At 49.2% G+C, this 16,434-nt stretch overlaps 1 protein-coding gene across 24 annotated transcripts in view; it reads left to right on the top strand.

The window, feature by feature from the left end:
* PC (pyruvate carboxylase) overlaps positions 1-16,434 on the top strand; it is a 90,459-nt gene that overhangs the window by 38,672 nt on the left and 35,353 nt on the right. For 4 of the 24 annotated variants that reach the window (XM_070228931.1, XM_070228938.1, XM_070228939.1 and 1 more), the window contains exon 3: positions 2,704-2,837. The exons of 18 other annotated variants lie outside the window; for them this stretch is intronic. The gene's annotated coding sequence lies outside the window, so the exon portion shown is untranslated. Of the gene's footprint in view, positions 1-2,703; positions 2,838-6,832; positions 7,085-16,434 lie in introns of those variants that run through there. 2 more of the 24 variants (XM_023654526.2, XM_070228929.1) reach the window with 2 other exon arrangements.

The following is a 16,434-nucleotide window of genomic DNA, read 5'->3' as shown; positions in this document are numbered from 1 at the left end:
AATTCATTTTTATGACAGCTTTATTGAGATATAATTCACATATAGTCATGCCCCGCATAACGACATTTCTATCAATGATGGACCATGTCTGTGATGGTGATCCCATAAGATTAGTACCATGTAGCCTAGATGTGTAGTAGACTATATCGTCTGGGTTTGTGTAAGCACACTCTATGATGTTCGCCCAACAGCGAAATTGCCTAATGACGCACTTCTCAGAACGTATCCCCATTGTTAAGTGACGCGTGACTGTACTGTAAAATTTACCCTTTTAAAGTGTATAATTCAGTGGCTTTTGTATATTCACAGTGTTGTGCAACTGTCACCACTATGGAATTCCAGAGCATTCACCTCACCCCGGAAGGAAACCCTGCGCCCACTAGCAGTCACTCTCTATTACCCCTCCCCACCACCTCCTGGCAACCCAGTCTACTTTCTGTCTCGGTGGGTTTGCCTATTCCAGACATTTCATATAAATGGAATCATATAATATGTGGCCTTTTGTGTCCAGCTTTTTTCAATTAGATGCTTTCAAGGTTCCTCCGCTTTGTAGAAAATAATAGTACTTCATTTTTTATTGCTGAATAATAAACCATTGTATGGCTATACCACATTTTGTTTATCCATTCATCAATTGGATATTTGGGTTGTTTCCACTTTTTGGTTATTAGGAACAATGCTGCTGTGATCAATTATAAACATGTTTTTGTGTGGACATATGTTTTCATTTCTCTTGTGTGTAGATCTAGGAGCTGGATGATATGGTAACTGTGTTTAATCATTTGAGGAACTCCAAGTAGTTTTCCAAAGTGGCTGCCCCCTTGTATATTCCCGCCAGCAGTGTATGAGGGTTTCAGTTTCTCCATGTCTCCGTCAATACTTGTTTGTCTTTTGGATTATAGCCATTCTAGTGGGTAGGAAGTAGTATCTTGTGGTTTTGATTTGCATTTCCCTAATGACTAATGATGTTGAGCATCTTTTAATGTGCCATTGGCCATTTGTATGTCTTCTTGGAGAAATGGCTATTCAAATCTTTCGCCCATTTTTAATTTGGTTGTTTGTGTTTTTATGGTTGAATTGTAAGAGTTCTTTACATTCTACATATTAGACCTTTCGTCAGATTGTATGATTTGTAAAAATTTTCTCCCGTTCTCTGGGTCGTCCCTTCACTTTCTTCCTGGTGTTCTTGGAAGCGCAGAAGTTTTTTATTCTGATGCAGCCAGCCTATCGATATTTTCTTTAGTTGCTTGTGCTTTTGCTGTCCTAGCTAAGAAACCATTGCCTAATCCAATGCCACGAAGATTTATATTTCCTAAGAGTTTTATAGCTTTAGCCCTTACATTTAAGCCTTTGATCCATTTTGTGTGAATGTCTGTAAATGATGGGAGGTAGGGTCCAGCTTCATCCTTTTGCATGTGGATATACAGGTGTTCTAGCACCATTTGTTGAATTGTCTTGGCATCCTGTTGAAGATCAATTGACTGTAAATGTGAGGGTTTTCTGAGCTTTCAATTCTATTCCATTGATCTGTATGTCTATCCATATCCTAACACCACACCATCTTGATTACTGTAGCTTTGTAGTATGTTTTGAAATTGGCAAGTGTGAGTCTTCCAACTATGTTTTTTTTCAAGATTCTTTTGGCTGTTCTGGTTCCTTGGCAGTCCCAGGTGAATTTTAGGATCATCTGGTCAATTTCTGCAAATAAAGTAAGCTGCGATTTTTGATAGGGACTGCATTGAGTCTCTAGATAAATTTGGAGACTATTGCCATCTTAACAATACTAAGTCTCTGATCCATAAATATGGTGTTTTTGTTTAGGTCTTTAAATTCTTTCAATGCCATTCTGCCGTTTTCAGTGTACTAGTCTTGCACTGCTTTTGTTCAGTTTGTTCCTCAGTGCGTTATTCTTTCTGATGTTTGTCTCACTGCACATTGATTTACCTTTATGTGGATTAACCGCTCTTCTCCACTCTCTGCTTCTGCACTAGACTGAGTCTCCACAGGGCCTGGCACTTTGGTAGTATGGTTTATTTTTTGTCCACACTGCACTTTTGAAGAAGGCATGGTCATTGCTATCCGTGGCCTGATGATCCCAGAATGGGAGGTGACTTGCCTCTTGGCACAGCCCTGGTTAATGGTAGCAGAGGTAGGACCAAGATTTTTCTGATTGACAGCCTGCTGCTCCTTCCAGTCATCCTGCAGGGGACCTTATCCTTGGTCCCCTGGATTTGTGTCTGTGTCTCTGCCTCTCTTATATTGAGCCCCAGGGCATGATGGGAAGAAATAAGGATTAAGGCTGATATCACAAGGGCTGACCACTGGGGTCGTTTTTCTGGGCATCTCTAATGTGCCAGACTCTTGCAGGTATTTCAAAAATACCTGACCTCGGGGCTGGCCCCGTGGCCGAGTGGTTAAGTTCGTGTGCTCCGCTGCAGGCGACCCAGTGTTTCGTTGGTTCGAATCCTGGGCGCGGACATGGCACTGCTCATCAAACCACGCTGAGGCAGCATCATGCCTCAACTAGAAGGACCCACAATGAAGAATATACAACTATGTACTGGGGGGCTTAGGGGAGAAAAAGGAGACAAATAAAAAAAATCTTAAAAAAAAAAAAACTTAAACTAAAAAGAAAAATACATGACCTCATTAAGTTCTCAGAGCAACCCTGCAGGATGACTCAGATCATTTTGTATTTTACAGATCACGAAACCAAGGTTCAGAGGGTCATGTAAACACCCAAGTCAAAGAGCGAATTACGTGATGGGGCTGCAGTTCAACACAGTTCCCAGAGCTCAAGCTGTGATGAGGAAAGAGGGAAGTTGTGGTGCTGGAAGGTGTGTGAGTTGTGGGGAGGAGGAAGGGAGTGGGGGCTTTCTCAGAAAATGTGAGTCTCATCAACACTAGAGTTGGGTTGGATCAACCCAGAAGCATTTGCTCGTTGGCCTGGAGCTGGTATCTCAAAGTGGTTGGCTTGTTGCATCTTTCTGGGGGTGGCGAAGAGACAGTAGAGGCCTGGAAACAGCCCTTGTGATCCCATACCCTGAGGCTCTATCCTGTGGCCCTTACCTCTGGTGGTGGAAGCTAATTTTTTGCATGTGGGTCTAGCCTCCACCGTCAACAGAGTGAACTCTTAAACTGGAGGGGCCATCACCTTCTATCTTTCCTTCTCTATAGCACCTAGCATCGCTTCTGTTACCCAGCGGACATTCCTTACAAGCTTTTTGAGTAAATGAAAGACATTTGACCTGCCTGGTTGGCTCTGTAAAAGTCATAAGCCCTCACTGCCTCTGTGGCTGGATTTGGGGTAATGGAGAATGAGAGACCAAGGCCATTAGAGGGGTCCAGCTGCCCTGGTGGTGCAAGACAGGAGGCATGCGACGAATGCAAGATCTGCCTCTTGTTGGCCCTGTCCCCACCCCCAGAGCTGAGCACAGACCAATGTAGTTCCCGCTTGGAGTTGCTGATGGGAAGTCTGGCCTGTGTGTCACACCCAGGGTCAACAGTGTTCTTTCCACATCCGAGCGACCTGTGAACCAGAACAGCCGTGAATAACTTTGCCATCAGTTTAACTGAGTGAGACTTACTCCCTCCCCCACTTCTGTTTTCCTAAGATAAAGAAAACTATAGAGCAGTAGTAATTGGTGGCCTTGGCGGTATTTTACAGCTGTGGCAAAGGTTAGTTGCGGCCTTTTTGGATGCTGGATGTTTTGTTTAGATTGAGAACAGTGGCACAGATGATTGTGTTTCCCTGTGATGCACTGAGGGGTGGGGAGCTTGCCTTTCTCCCCAGCCTTGTTCTGGCATCTCCTCCCAGCCACACCAAGCTATGCAGCTTGTGAACACTCAAAGCCAGGGGACGTCCCTGTCACCACGCTCCCTCTTCCTAGAATGCTTCCCCTTCCTCCTTGCCTGCCAGTCCACCTGTCTCTTCCTCATCTTTCAGTCTCTGTGATGCTCCTCCTGGTACCCAATTCCCCCTTCTCCCACCACCAGCTTAGGGCTGACGATTGCTTCTTAGGCCCTCATGCTAGCTGCTTATTTCTATGTAATAATGCCCACCACACTTCATTTCACTTCTTTTTTTCTTTTTTGTTTTTATTGAGATATAATCGTCATATAACATTGTATTAGTTTCGGGTGTACAACATAATGATTTGATATTTGTGTATTTTGTGAAATGATCACCACAATTAGTCTAGTTAACATCCATCATCACACATAGTTAGAAATTTTTTTTCTTGTGATGAAAACTTTTAAGATCCACTCTCTTAGCAACTTTCAGTATACAATACAGTATTATTATTTTGGCTGCGGGGGAATGTTTCTGTTTTATTTTTTTATTTATTATTATTTTTTATTGAGGTAACATTGGTTTATAACATTATATAAATTTCAGGTGTACATCATTATATTTAGGTTTCTGTGTAGATTACATCGTGTTCACCACCCAAAGACTAATTGCCGTCTATCACCGTACATATGCCCACTCAATCACTTTCGCCCTCCTTCCTCCCCCCTTCCCCTCTGGTAACCACTAATCTAATCTCTGTATCTGTGTTTGTTTGTTGTTGTTGTTTTTATCTTCTATTTATGAGTGAGATCATATGGTATTTAACTTTTTCCCTCTGACTTATTTTGCTTAACGTAATTCCTTCAAGGTCCATCCATGTTGTTGCAAATGGCAAGATTTCATCTTTTTTCTGGCTGAGTAGTATTCCATTGTGTATATATACCACATCTTCTTTATCCATTCGTCCCTTGATGGACACTTAGGTTGCTTCTAAATCTTGGCTATTGTGAATAATGCTGCAGTGAACATAGGGGTGCATGTATCTTTACACATTCATGTTTTCATGTTCTTTGGATATATACCCTCCGTGAGCCCTGAGCATCACCCACCTCTGTGGCCTGACTGTCGATAGCTTCTCCAAAGCATCTGGTGAAGAGGTTCTGGTCCTTGCTGATTGTGGCCACTTCCTGCCCAGGGGTGCCCACCTGGAGCTTGTACCTTTTGCCAAGTAGGGTTGGACTGTCCAGTCCTTCTGAGACCTGCACTGGGGTAATCTGTTCTCTGTGCTCATGTCGTGAGGGTTTCACCTCCCCTCCATCGGTGGGGATAAATGTCTCTGCCCTGTCTTCTTCCCAGTGGTGTAGGGAGATTGAGATAAGGTGTGTGAAAGCGCTTGAAAAAACGGACTAAGATCTCATCCTGTAGAAGTGTCCCTCAGACCATTATTTTTTTTTAGCTTTATTGAGGTATAATTGACATACAATAAACCGCACATATTGTAGCCTACAGTTCGATGAGTTTCGACATCCATATACACCCATAAAACCATCACCACCATCAAGATAAGAACATAGCCATCATCCCCAAGAGTTGCCTGGTGCATCTTCGTAATCCATCCTTCCCTCAACCCCAACCCCAGGCCCAGGCCGCCACCATTCTGCTTTCTGTCACTATAGAGGGGCTTGCATTTTTAGGGATTTTTCTATATAGTAATGGACTCTTTTTGGTCCCTCAGACCATTCTTGCTCCTGGCCTCACTCCTGGATGAGGCCGAGGCTTGTGTGCCGGCCTGATGCTGCCTCTTCCCTCCAGCTCACCCTCCCAGCAACTCACCAGTCAGATGGCCCATCTCAAAGCAGATGTGGGAGTCAGCGGCTCCTCTCTGCCTCCAGTCGGAGAGAGCACCGAGTGCCGGTCCCGATGCTGGGGGAAGATGAGGCTTGCTACGGTGTGGAACGTGTAGCCCCACAGCAGAGAGTTTCTGCTGGTTTTTCACCTCAGCCTTCCACTGACTGTGCGCTCTTACTATTCCTGGGCGGAGCCTCTAGTTGGGCTGTCATGCTGGCCTCACCTTCCCGGATCTCCGGCTGCCTGCCTTTGTCAGGGTGTATTAGTGGTTAGCACCCTTCCTTGGTGCGCTGCTTGTTGTCAGCTCTGGAGAAAGATGGAGAAGAGGTGGAAACAGAAGTATGTCCCTGTGCCGGTCCGGGTCCTGGATCCTAGAGGAATCAGCAAGTTCCCTCGCACACTGGATTTTCATTTAACTTGCGGGTGTCGCGGAGACCCTGTGCATTCAGACCTCCATCTGACTTAGGACTTGGCCCACATCAGGCGTGCCCGCGTTTCATTAGCAGGCTCAGCTCACTGACTTCTCTGGATGCTGCCTGCCCTGTCAGGCGGGGAGTGCTCTGGGCCAGGGCAGGCCCTCTCTGACTAATTAACCCTGGCGTTTAGCAAGCTAAGCAAAGAGAGAACACTGAGTTCTTCACTGCACCTTCTCCAAGAACTCTCCTCAGAGCTCAGCCTGGCTTGTTTTCTGTTTTGGCGATAGTGGGGCGGTGCCCAGTGGGTGGGCACTCTGTTCCTCTTCTTGGCTGGCGTGGTCTTTGGGATAACAGTACATTAAATGACTTGACCTGGCTGGGTTTGATAGTATGCTCAAGCATTTAAAAACCTTGCTAATGAAGTCATACTGGGCCAACGGCTCACAAGAGCCCCTAGGTAATGTGCCCTAGTGAGGAATCTAGTCTCCTCGCTCCATGGGAAGAAAGGGCCGTGATGACACCAGTTTCCAGGGGGACATCTGAGGCATGGCGAGGTCTCAGCAGGAGGAGGAAGACATCAGACTCCTCATTTTTTTCTTCTCTCGTCAGATCTTCTGCTCCTTTTCTGAGGCCAGAATCTCTCTCTCCTGGCTGCCTCTCCCATCCCTGGCCCTGGCCCTCTTTCCTTTGTAAAACCCAACTACCACAGCCCTTTAATCCTTCCGCCAGAACCTGGAGGCAGTGGCTTTTGACCGCCCCTTCACAGCTCACCCCTGACCTGGTTTTGTTTTTTTTTTCCTTCTCTCGAACAGTCTGTTCAAGGTCTACCCCTGGGCTGGAGATTGGCCCACAAGCAGCCTCTCTCTCCTCTGAGCTGTAGGACAGGGGGCACTTCTGGGAAGTCACTGACAGAAGCTTAATCTAGAACATCCATTATAAACAGGCAGCGGGCAGAGGGCTCAGATTTGGGTCTTGCAGCACCAGGAACAGCGTGGCCTCCCTGGGGCTCAGCAGACCAGCTGCCACGGTAAGAGGACCACCTTTCAGAGGCCTCAAGGCACACTGTCCTGGGTGGGGCCACTGTGGCCACTGTTTGTTTTCTCTGTAGAATTTGGCAGCCTTCTAGTACTTGGGAAAGGAGAGGACAGAAGGATTCTTGGGAAGGTCCTTAGAGAGCAGGAATCCAGGGGAGGGCTAGGCAGGATCATTGCTCCTCGTCCTTGGGGACGGTTCTGGTCAGGGATGGGCAAAACTGAGGAGCCTGAGGTAGATAAACCCTACTTGAAAATGAAAATGGGTTCTGCCCGAGACCTTGGGGACGGGAAGATTGGCCAGGGGTCCCAGAGCTCTGGGTCAGAATGCCTTTGTGTACAGGTGACAGTTGCGGGAAAGGTCACATGGTTTCCTTACTAGGGTCCCTTGAGGAAATGGTGAAGCTGCCAGTGGTCGGGGGAAGGGGCCCAGGGGCCCACGTGGGCTGTGCTTCGGCTCCTTGGCCAACTCGGGCCTTGATGAAACGCTCTGGAGCTGCAGAACAGGAAGGCCTGACTTTTCCTTAGGAATCTGGGGAACTGAAGGGCCCAGATCAGCTCTCCTCAAGATGTGAGTTTGTGATTATATCCTAGGCAGCAGTGAAAGCAAAGTGTGTAACTACCTGCCTTTTGGGAGACAGATTTCTGGCATTGGAGCAGGACTCACTGCTCAGATCTAAAGGGAGAGAACTCCCATTTGTTTAGAAGAAAACCTTTCCCTCATTTCAGGGGGAGGAGACATTGATAAGGGCCCCAAATGGCTTCTGGTTCTTATCTTCAACTGCAAACAGGCTAGACTCTCTTCCAAGTCATGGGATAAGAATTCAAGGATAAGGGAGAAACTGGCTCTGTGCATGTGTGTGTGTGTGTGTGTGTGTGTGTGTGTGTGTGTGTTTCGAGGAACAGGTGAGTGCGAGGTTCTGGGCCGATGTGGACAGAGGGACATACGTTTCCCTCTGCTTTGTCCCAAACTTCCTGAGATCAGGAATTGATAAGGGACATGCCTTTTCTCTCTGGTGTTCTGGACCAGGGATGGAGGGATGTGGTCCTATGACTTGATTCTCTGTCAGGTGACTCTAAGGGAGACCCGTCACCAGGAGAAAGTCTGAGGCAAGGAGACAGTACTTATTCACCGGAAGGATCTGGAATGACCTTGTTTGTGCACTTGGTCTGCTTCTGACTAGAATGAGATGTTAGTTTCGTGAGGGAGGGACCTCTTCTCTCTTGTTTGGCTGTATCTCTAGTGCCTGAAGGTACCTGGCGTGTTGCAGAGGCTTAATCAGTGCTGATAAATGCGTGAACAAATGCTTTTTCTTTCCTTATCATTTCTCTGAACCTCTCCAACTTCATCTTCTCTTGGTTGCATACCAGACTTCTCACCTGATCAACATCTCCTTGGTGCTGCCCGACCCTGACCCTAAGCCAGTTAGGTGAGAGCACACTTGCAGGGAGAGGGTGGCCGGCCCCTCTGTTCCTTCTCACCGCCTGTCCACTTGCTGAGCAGGTGCTGACACTCGTGTGCCAGGCGTGGCAAGCCGCCAGGGCCTGTCGAGCGGATCCTTGCTCTGAGCCCAGGTCAATCCCTCCTCCGTGACACTGAGCTCTCCTCAGCTGCCTCACGCTTCCCCATCTTCCTCTTCTCTCAAAGCAGTTCCTTTGCACAGCGTATGGGTTTAATATTTCTTATATTTCCAGTGTGCTAGTCTTGACTTCTCACCAGCTATGTTCTTGAAGGCAGAGGCCATGTTTTATGTTATCCTCCGTCCCTCGAGGGTGTGTTATGGGCAGCAGGTGCTCAGTAAACACTTAATGGCTCTGGCTGTATGAAGGCTCATCATGGTCCTTTGAGTATTTATTGCCTTTTACAGTTTATGAAACTGAGGGACAGTCTGAAGCGTCACTTTCAACAGGTCGCTTCATCATCAGCCCTCTGTGCTGGGGGGATAAGCATATTTTACAGATGGACTAAGACGTTCTGAAGTGTTTTTTACTCATAACACTTCTGACACCAAATATGTAGGGTTTTTTCTCACACCAACCAATTCTCTAGTTCTCTGCAGATACCAACTGGGTGTCCTCCAGTTCACTTCAGGTCTGACCCCAACTACCCAGAGTTAGCTCCGCCCCCACAGGCGAAGGGCTCAGTCCACAAGACTGCCCCTCCTCCACATGTCAACTGCATGTCCACCTGCCCAACCAGCTGTAAATCGGAGATTCCCACAATCCCCTCCTCAGGTTCGGTAAGTTGCTAGAATTGCTCAGAGAACTCAGAAGAGTGCTTTACCCACTATTACAGTTTGTTACAAAGGATACAGATAAACAGGCAGGTGAAGAGGTACATAGGGTGAGGTCTAGAAGGGTCCTGAGTGTAGGAGCTTCTGTCCCCATGGCGTTGGGGTGCACCACCCTCCCGGCACATGGATGCGCTCACCAACCTGGAAGCTCTCTGAACCCCGTTGTTGAGAGTTTTTATGGAGGTCCCACTGTGTAGGCATGATTAGTTGAAGCACTGGCCATTGGTGATGACTCAATCTCCAGCTCTGCCTGCCCCAGAGGGGGACCTGAGAGTTCCAACCCTTTGTCACATGGTCCTCTGGCAGCCAGCCTCCATTCTCACTATTTACGGCCCGCCAGGAGTTGCCGCGTCAGTACAAACTCAGCTGTGGTTGAAAGGGGCGCATTATGAATAAGAAAAGTTGCTTCTGTCTCTCCTACTAGTCAGGAAATTACAAGGGTTTTAGGAGCTCTGTGCCAGGAACCAGGGACAAAAATCCTGTTATACATTTCCTATATGGCACAGTATCCTACAGGTCCAGAGGGATAGAATAATCCGCAAAGTCATATGACTGGATGCTGGCAAAGCCAGAATTTGAAACTGAGTTTTTGGACTCTAGGGCCTTGCCCTTTCCGTGGAATGACAGTTGCGTGGGGTCTGCAGTGGCTCATGGGGGCATAAGGCTCCCCTCTCTGCTTCGTCAAGCCCTTTCCTATCCTTCATGGAGGGAGGCTTCTGCCTGACCTCACTTGACCGTCACCCCACCATCCCCGCCCCCCTAGGACCTTGGCTGTTTTTCCCTTTACCCTTCCAAAGCTCCAGCTCCTGGGACGTTGACCCAGTGAGCTGACCCCTCACGGTTCCAGGAAAACGGGCTGCGTGGAAGAACACTGAGGTGTCGGGGAGTGGCACGGAGTTCAGGAAGTGGCGCTGGGGTGAGGGGGCAGCAGGTGGGGCTGGAAAGCCCCATTTTCCTTATCTGTAAAATGAAGACAGTCTTGCCTTTCCTCCTAGTCAAGGTTGCTGTTGTAGCAAATGAGAGTGTCTGTTAAAGTACCTTATAAACTGCAGAGAGCCATAGAATATTGTTGTTAAAGACAATTATAGTCCGCAAGTTATAGCTCAATAAAACTGTCAAATGGAATAACGCCTGCTTCACAAGTGTGGGGGGAATGACCTGGGTGGTGCCTTGTCTAGGGCCTGGTGCTTAACAGACACTGACAGCTATTCTTAATTATTTTTTTGTAGTTATTGTATGACATGCTGTTCCCTCGGATGGGGCAAGTGGCACTGAGAAGGTGTCCTGGAGCGGGTACCCTCTGGGTCTGGACTGGGGAGGCGGGAGAGGCAGTCTGTCGCCTGGCGCTCTCGTAATTCACTCCCTACCTCAGCGGTAAACTCTGCTTCCTGAAGGCTCTCAGGTTCTCGCAGGGCAGTCCTTCCTCCTCCGGGACTCTTCAGCAATCTAACTTCTCACCGTTAAGAAGAAACTATTCTGTTCGAATGAACAGCCCCGCTGCTAATGCTGCTAATCGTGAGCCGGAAAGGGAATCTTGGCAAGTCAGAAGCTGCCCAGCAGGTGCAGGGGCCTGTGAGCTCCTGGCAGGCCACCCTGCTCCCGTCCCCTGCCAGGGGTGCACTGCAGGGTAAAGGCCAACATGAATCTGAGACTCTGGTCGCTCGTGCAGAACTCCAGAACAACCCAGGGGAGGTTTCTGCTGCACCCGCTGGGTGCTCTGTGGGGCTCCCACCGGGATTGCAGCGTGCCTGTGAGGAGGGAGTCCTGGAGAAAGTTGGGGGGCGGGGGGGGGGGGGGCGTTGACCACGAGCTGTAGGTGTCACTCTGATCCAGCGGGAGGTGGGGAGTTCCTTCCCTCAGTGGTGGGATGCCAAGGAGTGGCATGGGGCAAACATGATGGTTGAGGAAGCTTGGCAAGCAGGGAGGAGAGAGGGTGTTAACCTGGAACCCAGATAGCATGATAGATCTGAAATCTGCCCACGGGCGGCTCCTGGAAAGCGGCAGTGTCTGAGAGCCAGCTCAGGACTACGGGCAGACCAGGTCTGAGTGCTGTTCAGCTTTGAGACTGTGGCCAAGCTCTTTCTCCTGAGTTTCTGTTTCCTTACTTACACAGCTGGGGCCATAATAACTGCCTTATGAGATTTCTGATGATTAATGAGATAATGTGAAGCCCTTAATGCAATGGCTGTCCCTCAAAAGCAAGTCCATGCAGACGGCACCGGTAGTGGTCCGGACACTGCCGTGGGGCTGTGGTCATTTGAATAAAACTAGCAGTAGCGGATGCCTAGGACTCTGTCTCTGGGAGGCCTCTGGCCCAGATTTTGTGCTCAGATTCCAAAGCAGAGAGTGAAAGGTCAGGACACGGGGCTACAAAGGTACCTTTTCCTGGGTGAAGAATAGGGAGAAAAAGCAGCTGCAGTCATGGTCACATCCTGTCTGGGTTGCTGTTTACTTTCTTCCTTCTAGGAACTGAAGCTCTTTGCCATTGAATTCCCTTACCATCTCTTTGGCTCATGGACTTGGCACTTTGAGATCAGTTTACCCGGGGAGCCAAGCGATCACGCTGCGCGAGGTTCCACCATGCCTTCCTTCACAGCGCTGTCTGCGGGGTGGGTGTCGAGCAGCATAACGGTAAAGGCTGGCCAGGATTGTCGAGAGCAGTCGGGAACCTGGGAGGAGACTGAAGTAGTTGATCTTGCTGCTCATTTTCTCTGGCCAGGTTGTGCTGAGGGCTACAGATCTCTGATCCATGGTATAGTTTAAAGTAAAACATACTTAGTATCTGAACTCCAAACCTGTCTAATTTTTGCTTTTTTCCTCTAAAGAAAGAATATTAAAACAGCATTTTGTCGGAACATGCCAAAATACAGGTTGAAAACTGCTTTGCTTCCCGTTCTCCAAGGATAGATAATCACAACAGAAATTTAAGAAATCTCTTACCATCAGTCTAACAATTTGCTATTCTGGAAGAATCATTTGACCTAAACCAACTCATTTGGAAAACCGTCTAGATTTTTTAAAAATTCCCCCAGAGGGAAATGCCACTGCTTTTTCTAATCTATATCTTCTGCTGATCTGACCAGCCAGATATTTTTCTTCACGTTTAATCTCAGTCGTCTCTGATGCAGCTTGAACTGATTATTCCTGCTTCCTGGAGCAGCTGTGGCTCACAGGGAGTTTAGATGTGAACAGGAAGCCCAGGCGTCGGCACATTTGTCTCCTTGGGCTGCTGCTCTTCCGGCTGTGCCTCCTGGAGGGTGATGTCTAGGCGTCTCGGCATAGAGAGCCAGAGAGCAAAAGCCACTGGTCATTTCAGCCCTGGGCCGAGTCAGTGTGCGATGACGCCTGGGTCGCATCCTTATAGCTGCCTGTGGCCAGACGCTGGGGTATTGTACACAGGCACTGTCCCGGAAAATTTAAGCGCTTTGGTCTCAGAGGAGGGAGGCGTTCTTCATGCAGTTCAAGGCCAGTCCTTTGTCCGAGCCCTCTTCCCGGGCTCACTCCGTCTCTTTGATTCCTGGCTGCTTCCCTCCTGTTTCCTACGGCACTGGCTCTCTTGGTTGACCTCCTCCTTGGGGAGATGGAGCTTGCTTTACCTGCAGCCCCCAGACGTGTACCCACTTTCCCGGCTTCCTTCCTCCCAGCATGGTTATGTAACCGTTTTAAAGTACGTTTTCAGTTTTTACATTATGAAAATCAAGTAAACATTCACACTTGACAACGCACCAGTGTATACGTGGTAACATTTTCTTGTATAACTTCTCAGTTTCCTGGAGTTACTGTTTGCCTCATTCTTTCATCCCCAGACAGATTGTAAATTGCCATCTCCTCTCCATTCTTTCAGAGACATCAGGTAATCCAGCCTTTTTGTTCGTTTACCCGCCCCTAAACCCCACACTTGAGAACCTCCCACCCCTGGGAGCTCTCTGGCCTCTGCTGTTGTCTGGAGTGGTGGCCCTCTAGGCCATTGGACAGCAGGAGCGTTGGCATCTCCTTCGCCATGACCCTGAGAGTTCCCCTTGCTTCCTTCTGGGCTGGCTCCCCAGCGCTGGATCCCAAGCCTTTGTCAGTCTTGGTTTATTTACTCACTGTTTTGTTCGTGCCCGTCCCCCAGGAGCTTCCTGGGCAAATGGCACGTGGGCAGAAACTTTCCTTGGCCAGGCATGTCTGAAAGGTCTTTATTTTGCCCCCACATTCAATTTTTTAAAAAATTTCATTTATTTATTTATTTTGAGGAAGATTAGCCCTGAGCTGACATCTGCTGCCAATCCTCCTCTTTTTGCTGAAGAAGACTGGCCCTGAGCTAACATCCGTGCCCATCTTCCTCCACTTTATATGTGGGACGCCTGCCACAGCATGGCTGGCCAAGCAACATGTAGGTCCACACCTGGGATTCAAACCGGCGAACCGTGGGCCGCCAAAGCAGAACCTGCAAACTTAAACTGCTGCGCCACCGGGCCGGCCCCGTCCTACACTCGATTGATGGTCTAATTGAGCAGAGAATTCTAGGTTGGGGAACATTTTCCCTCAGAAGTAGCTTCCGGCTCCCTGTCACTGTTGAAGGCTGTTATGTGACCTTCTTGTTTACCTCTTTGGGAGTATAGCAGCCTGAGCGATGGCCCCCAAGATATCCAAGTCCTCATTCCTGGCACCAGAAGGTGTCGCCTTGTAGGGAAAAAGGGTCTTTGCAGATGCGATGAAGGTAAGGATCTTGACGTGGGGGGATGGTCTCAGATTATCCAGGGGGCTCTAAATGCCATCACAAGAGTCCTCAGAAGAGAGAGGCAGGAGATGAGACACACTGCGGAGAAGACCAAGTGATGACAGATGCAGAGCCTGGAGTGATGTGGCCACAAGCAGAGGCGTTCCGGCAGCGGCCGGAAGCTGGGGGAGGCAAGGAGGGACGCTCCTCGAGAGCCTCTGGAGGGAGTGTGGCCCTGCCAGCACCTCGATTTGGGCCCCGTGAAACTGCTGCTGAATTTCTGGCCTCCAAAACTAAAAGAGAATACGTTTCGGTCGTTAAGACACCAAGTCCGTGGATAATTTGTCACAGTAGCTCTGGGATGCTAATACAGGAAGCTGGTGGGATCCCTCCTGAGCCCTTTTCCAGGTGGGACTTTGGGCCTTGTGCTGGGATCTCAGAGAACCCTCAGAACCTGGGGTGCACGGCCTTCAGCTCGAGGAAACCTTCGTGGATAACACCCCCACTTTCACTGCGGCTCCCCTGGGCTGGTGCCGGGCTGCCTGGACTCAGTCTCGCATTTTCTTGCCTTTTCCCCTGTTTGCCATAGGGCAGTCTTTTTGTTATGCTTTCTCAGTGATGTCCTCGACTGTCTTCTAATCCTTCTATTTATTATGTTTAAAAATGTCTGCACCTCTATTTTTAATTTCCTAGAGCTCTTTCTCGTTGCCTTTTTAAAATAGCTGCCGCCTCTCCATGCAATAGCTCCTCTTCTCTGAGGAGATTAATTATAGTTTTTTCTAAGTATCAGCTCTCTATATGACTTTCCTCTTCAAAGTGTCCCTTTTTTTAATTCCCAATTTGTTTTGGTGAATTTTTTGGCAACTTCCTCAAATAGCTGGTGATTTGGGGGTGTCTGTTCCTATCAAACACGATGACACCACAGCCGATTGGAGAGCCCGGGGCTTGTGGACCATTGTCGTCACCCTCGGGAGGGGGGGTCTGCAGCCTCTTTCCTTCCGCATCCCCTCGGTGTCAGTAGCCATGGGACTTCCGTCTTGGGCCGGGGTTTCCCAGAGAGGAGTCCTCAGTGTGGCCTGGTACTCAGCCTGGGGACCGCTTTGTGGAAGCTGAGGGGTTGTAGTCTCCCCATCTGTCTGTAGCCCTTCCATGATTCCCTGTGCTCTGTCTGGTGCCTCTCCCTGGGCTGGGCCTCGTGGCCTCATGGAGCCTCTCCAGGGACCCAGCCTCTCGTCTTCTGACAGGCGCTGGCGCCTGGTGGTCAGGAGCAGGCCTTGGATGCCCATGACCAGTGCACTGGCTCTGACACTTCCTGGCAGTGTGCCTTGGGCCCGTGGCTCCATCTGTCCTGCCCGAGACTCACCTTCCATGGCTCTAGACCTGGGAGGGCAGGTGAACCTGTTGCAGGGGTGGTTGGGAAGATTCAGCGAGTGACTACAGAGGCCTTGCCTTTGCTGTCGTTCTGCTGGGGTTGGGAGGGTCCCTGGCCACATGTGCTGGGGAGACGGGGCTGGGCTCTCACTCCCTGAGCCTGTGACCAGCCTCTCTTTACAGCCCCACCTTCCGAGGCACCTGGCCCACTAAGTTCTGACCCTGCCAGGAGCCTGCAGCTTGGATTCACTTGCCCGTCGTTTCCCCTGTGCGTTCTCCACCCTTCAGTCGTTGCCCCTTGTCCACATCTGTCCTTTGCCCAGTTCTATTGACCTATCTCATCTGCTGCCGTTGGCTTTGCCATTTTCTCCTTATGGGTTTGTGCTCTTTAAAAAAAGGTCCTTTTACTGGGGTCTTAGTGGGATTTCAGAAGGGGGTAGAAATGAACCCCTGCATTCGATCCTCTACATTTCACCAGACTGGTTCTTACCATAAAACGTGAAGCAAATATATCGGTGTAGTGACGTCAGTTTATTTTCGGTTCATGGGTCTCATATTGCTAGCTGTATTCTCTGTATTTTGCAAATGCTTTATTAAAAAAAAAAAAGAGTTCTTTGATCCTAGTACCCTCTGGCTCATCCTGAGTTTCTCCTCTTCCTTCCTAAACGTTCTGAAAGTCCTTGTCCAAACTTTGGGGAGTTTGCAGAAGGGACTTCCTCACCTCTCCCTCGCTCCTGCGGGCACTTTTACCTTCCCCCGCTCTGAGCGGCCGCTGAGCCCCTGCCGCTCAATCTCTGGCTGTTGTTTATGCCTTATCAGAGCTCTGCTGCCTTAGACACTGTTCGTTCCTCGGAACCCTCATCACGACGACGCTTCCGCAGCCCTGGCCGGTCCCTGGGTGTCCCTCTGCTCATCCTGGTCTCTGGGTGTTTATGGCCATCTCACCCTGGAGATGACTCCCAGATCTCCTCCTGCTCAG

This window comes from Equus caballus, chromosome 12, assembly GCF_041296265.1.
Source record: "Equus caballus isolate H_3958 breed thoroughbred chromosome 12, TB-T2T, whole genome shotgun sequence".
Classification (NCBI taxonomy): domain Eukaryota; kingdom Metazoa; phylum Chordata; class Mammalia; order Perissodactyla; family Equidae; genus Equus; species Equus caballus.
The sequence above is the reverse complement of the archived record's forward strand: the minus strand, read 5'-3'. Positions and strand labels throughout refer to the sequence as shown.